Source organism: Apodemus sylvaticus, chromosome 19 (genome assembly GCF_947179515.1).
Source record: "Apodemus sylvaticus chromosome 19, mApoSyl1.1, whole genome shotgun sequence".
NCBI lineage: Eukaryota > Metazoa > Chordata > Mammalia > Rodentia > Muridae > Apodemus > Apodemus sylvaticus.
In genome coordinates this window covers 49,123,102-49,128,475 of record NC_067490.1, presented here as the reverse complement: position 1 = coordinate 49,128,475, position 5,374 = coordinate 49,123,102, and the positions used below count along the sequence as shown (strand labels likewise).

The 5,374-nt window shown below is 40.2% G+C and overlaps 1 non-coding gene across 1 annotated transcript; it reads right to left on the bottom strand.

Moving 5' to 3' along the window:
- Window positions 1–202: 202 nt before the first annotated feature.
- LOC127670267 (small nucleolar RNA SNORA17) lies at window positions 203–332 on the bottom strand. Its single transcript, XR_007974509.1, has one exon. It is a non-coding gene; the product is annotated as a small nucleolar RNA SNORA17 (small nucleolar RNA).
- Window positions 333–5,374: the final 5,042 nt, after the last annotated feature.

Here is a 5,374-nt window from a genome sequence, read left to right as displayed (position 1 = left end):
TGGTGCCAAATGATAGTCTTCTAGATCTCACTCCTCGTCCAGGTCCACTCACATGGCGATGTGCAGAGATCCTTTATATCGGGTTCATTCACACCAGGTGTCCTTGGTCCCAGGCTGGCTTGATCCCCTCTCTGCCTTAGAAGCCCATCCAGGCTTGTACAGCGCCAGACTGGTAGTTATCTTGGAGTTACTTTTTTCAGAAAATGTTAGGTTACTAATCATTCAGCTGTTCATAGGTCAGAACACTGAACATAGACACAGCCTCCCTCCTCTCTGCTACCCAGTGTTGTGATGTGACACAACAACACACTTGCAATGCCTCTAGGGCCAATGCCTTTATTCCATTTCTTAATCTGTTTATATCCTTAAACATAGGACTTAGCTACATTCTATTTCCTGGTGCCCATTTTCTTCTCTATCTGTATTTTTATTTCTTCAGCTTGTTCCTTTTTTATTATAAATCTCCATTAGAGTAAACACTAATAACCACACAACAGTCAGTATTAGGCTGTTTTAAATTTTTCTCTGTCAACAGAATTAACTGAAAACTCTTCACTTTAGCCCCAGGCACACTCTTCACACAAGCACCGAAAGCACCTACATTCTTCACTAAAATATCCCTAGGCAACATACTAACATTCTTCTCCTCTGAAACTTCTTGAGTTAGGCTCCCACAGTTCAAATCACCCTCAGCATGACTGTCTTTCATGCTTCTACTAAAATGACCTATTACGTCCTACGTAAAGTGTCCAACTGCTGTTCTAATACAAACTCCCAAAGTCCACATTCCTCCAAACAAAAACATGAGCAGGCCTATCACAGAAATAAGTCCAGTTTGTGATCCCAACTTCTGTCTTAGTTAGGGTTTTATTGCTCTGAAGGCACACCATGACCAAGGCAACCGTTATATATGAAAGTATTTAATTAGGGGCTGGATTACATTTTCAGAGGTTTATTCCCGTATCATCATGGCAGGAAACATGTAAATGTGCAGGCAGGCATGGTGCTGGAGGAGCTGAGAGTTCTACATCTTGATCTGCAGGCAGAAGGACAAGAATAAGACAAACTTTCTCCAACAAGGTCACACCTACTCCAACAAGACCACACTTACTAATAGGTCTATGAGGACCATGTTTATTCAAAGCACCACAATCGCCAAGTAGTGCTTGGGAAAGCAGGTCCTTTGGCACTGCTCACACAGCTCTAGATGTCTTCCCTCATCCTGGCCAAGGTACACCTTCTATACAATACTCAAATCCATTTCTTCCTAAGACTGACACACACACTTCTTGCTTATCCTACACAACTTAAAGTTGTGCTCCCCATTTGACCCGCAAAACCATTCTTCTGAGTTGGTTTTGTTTAATCTACTACCAGTAACAGTTAGGTCAGCAGCATCAACAGAAGAAATCATCATCTACTCGTTTCCTTCTTGCTCTCTGTCTTTCTGTTTCTCATTCTCTCTCTTTGTGTGTATCCCCTGTCTCTATTTGTGTCTGTATTTCTGTATTTCTGTCTCTGTATCTCTGCCTCTCTCATAAAACACACACACACACACACACACACACACACATACATGGGGGAGAGAGTTGCATTATTTTGGACTCATCAGATCTGTAGTAGGAGTATAGAGCCAAAGCTATTTATTTAATGTTCTTTTTTAGTTCTACAGTATCAAGTGTAAGACACATGTTCATTTTAGCAGCATCAAGCTACAAAGGAGAAATTGCACCATTTAACATCAAAGGTAAACTTAAATTTTCTGCGATTTTCTTCTCCAGGAGGCTCCTCTGTTTGTTTTGGGCTTTTTTGTTTGTTTGTTTCTCTTGGTTTTGTTTTGTTTGTTTTGACTTCCTGGATTTCATTATTTATGAAACAGAGAGATAAGTAGAGCTTGCTTTTGTCTTAAAACATTTTGATTTCTCGTTTTTTGCTAGTTAAATGTTGAGAATTAAATGATTTAATCTATTGATGGAGAATACCTAAGGTCGGCTTCTAAATTTTAGCATAAGAGCAAATATGTTTAATATAGTCAAATAGATTTCAGATCCCCCACATACTTTTTCATAAAGTCTTGCCTAAGTATTACAAAGGTAAGTTATTCTAATAATGGGGAGAGAACGGGAAACAGACCAACAAAATGAATAGTACGATAAAGCAAGGCTGCTATTCAATCAAATAACATCTAACTTTGCCAGGCGGGAGCTTTTTATATGCACTGCTGATGTCATAACTGGATGGAGCTATGACTGAGTGCATCCTATTCTTCCCTTTTCTTAGATTCCTGAGGACTACAGAAGCTCCTGCTCATGTGCTGAGCTTGATTCTTAGTTGTCTATCACGTTTGTCTTTACTGTAGCTTTACAGTTGTTCAGTAGCTTTCCTTTCAAGTAAACTGCTTCTTTTCTATATTTATCACAAATTATAAACATGCATAAACATTTGTTTAGTTCTTTTTAATTCTACTGTGTGTCTTTAAGGTCTATGAGACTATAATTTTAAAAAGTAACCACAAAGTTTTAAATGATGTACATTAAATTAATAGTCAATGATACTAACAATATGTCCACATATATCCAGCCCTTTAACAAGATTTTTAACTCTTCTCTGGCTTAGTTATATCACCTACCTACCTCAAATGTTGTTAAGGAGCCATAAAGCAAACTTAGTACAGTAAAAAGCAGTTAGACACTACTTCCACATGGAAGGTCAATAAGGGGCAGCTATTTTAATGTACTATACTCTTGAGGGATGTATTATAATAGAGCATGTGTCCTTAATGCATGCCAGGGAATCCTCTGGGTATATGCCCTGGAGAGGTAGAGCAGGGTCCTCTGGAAGTGTCATGTTCAGTTTTCTCAGTAACTGCCAGACTGATTTCCATAGTGGTTGTACCATCTGGCAATCCCACCAGCAATGGAGGAGTGTGCCTCTTTCTCCACATCCTCGCCAACACCTGCTGTCTCCTGAGTATTTAACCTTAGCCATTCTGACTGGTGTGAGGTGAAATCTCAGGGTTGTTTTGATTTGCATTTCCCTCATGACTAAGGATGTTGAGCATTTCTTAAGGTGTTTCTCAGCCATCCGAAGTTCTTCAGGTGAAATTCTTTGTTTAGATCTGTACCTCATTTTTAATAGGGTTATTTGGTTCCCTGGGGTCTAACATCTTGAGTTCTTTGTATATATTGGATATTAGCCCACTATCAGATGTAGGGTTGGTGAAGATATTTTCCCAATTTGCTGGTTGCCGTTTTGTCCTTTTGACAGTGGCCTTTGCCTTGCGAGAACTTTGTAATTTTATGAGGTCCCATTTGTCAATTCTTGATCTTAGAGAATAAGCTATTGGTGTTCTGTTCAGGAACTTTTCCCCTGTGCCCATGTCCTCAAGGGTTTTCCCCAGTCTCTTTTCTATTAGTTTTAGTGTGTCTGGTTTTATGTGGAGATCCTTGATCCACTTGGAGTTGAGCTTAGTACAAGGAGATAAGGATGGATCAATTCGCATTCTTCTGCATGCTGACCTCCAGTTGAACCAGCAACATTTGTTGAAAAGGCTATCTTTTTTCCACTGGATGTTTCGACTCCTTTGTCGAAGATCAAGTGACCATAGGTATGTGGATTCATTTCTGGGTCTTCAATTTTATTCCATTGGTCCACTTGCCTGTCACTGTACTAATACCATGCAGTTTTTAACACTATTGGTCTGTAGTAAAACTCTACCAGAGAACTCCTACAGCTGATAAAGAACTTCAGCAAAGTGGCTGGCTATAAAATCAACTCAAGCAAATCAGTTGCCTTCCTATACTCAAAGGATAAGCAGACTGAGAAAGAAGTTAGGGAAATGACACCCTTCACAATAGCCACAAACAATATAAAGTATCTTGGTGTGACTCTAACCAAACAAGTGAAAGATCTATACAACGAGAACTTCAGGTCTCTGAAGAAGGAAATCGAAGAAGACCTCAGAAAATGGAAAAAGTTTCCATGCTCGTGGATCGGCAAGATTAATATAGTTAAAATGGCCATCTTGCCAAAAGCAATATACAGATTCAAGGCAATCCCATCAAAATCCCAACTCATTTCTTCACAGAGTTAGAAAAAGCAATTCTCAAATTTATCTGGAATAACAAAAAACCCAGGATAGCTAAAACTATTCTCAAGAGTAAAAGAACTTCTGGGGGAATCAGTATCCCTGACCTCGAGGGAAGTATTATTAAAGCAGAGCCGACTCGTTCCTGCCCTAGTGCCGGCAACTCTCGGCCTTGGCAGCCTGGCCAGCCATGCACTGGTGGGCAATGGCCGGCATGTTTTTTAATCTCGTGGAGACTCTGACTCTGAACTCCACAATCTCTCCACTCAGTTCATTAGGTTCCCACTGGAGGGTTGCTACCACACCAACATTCCCCACAGCCTTTGTGGTACCCATCTGGCAAAACCCACACTTTGCCTCTCAGATGAGCCACATGCAGCCCAAACTTAGTTCAGAAACAATGGTGACTCAATCTCTGGGCACAACAACTAAACCTAACCTTGTAAGCCTTATTAAAATCTGACTCCTCTGGTGGTGAATCCTTGCGGATCTGCATGATACCAGGAAACTCGAGCAGCTAATTTTACTGCTCTGCTGTCCCAGTTCCAGAGAACTAACTCCCTTCCTGCTTCACCTCTTCCTCTGCCCAACCCAGAAATCCTGCCTACTCACCCAGTGATTGGCTCCTTTATTCATTAGGGGATTGGTTCACCAGAAAAGCACCAGGCCCAGCCACAACACTATACCACTGCCGTTTAACTAACCTTCCAATAGGTTCATAAAGTAACATTGACAGGTATCCCCAACTCAGCATCATCAAGAACATAAGTGGTTCTGGGCATCGCACCACATGTTTTCTACTTGCAGGACTTCCTCTAATTCAGTGCCTTCCTGAGGACACACCACATAACTCTTTAATGGCTATCCAGTCTGCACTCATTCAACAAGAATGGTCTCAGAAACAAACATCAAAGCACAAGAAACATAGAACTCCAAAATACACATGACTAGAGGAGAGCCTCTCCACAATATATTATAATCAAAATATCAAAACTACAAAACAAAGACGCAGCAATCAAACTATAACAAAATACCACTGACCCACAAAGAAAAACACATCAGACAAATATGATATCATTCACTCCAACCTAAAAGCCAAGGAAAGCATGGAATGAAATATTTCAAGCCGTAAAAGTTCATAAATACCAATGAGGATTGCTATATGCTGAAAATTTATGTTTTAAAACTGACAGGAAAATAAAGAAATGTCAAGAGACACATGAACTACAACCATTTCTGGCCTCCATACCCGTGCTGCAGAATGTACTAAAAGGACTAATACACACA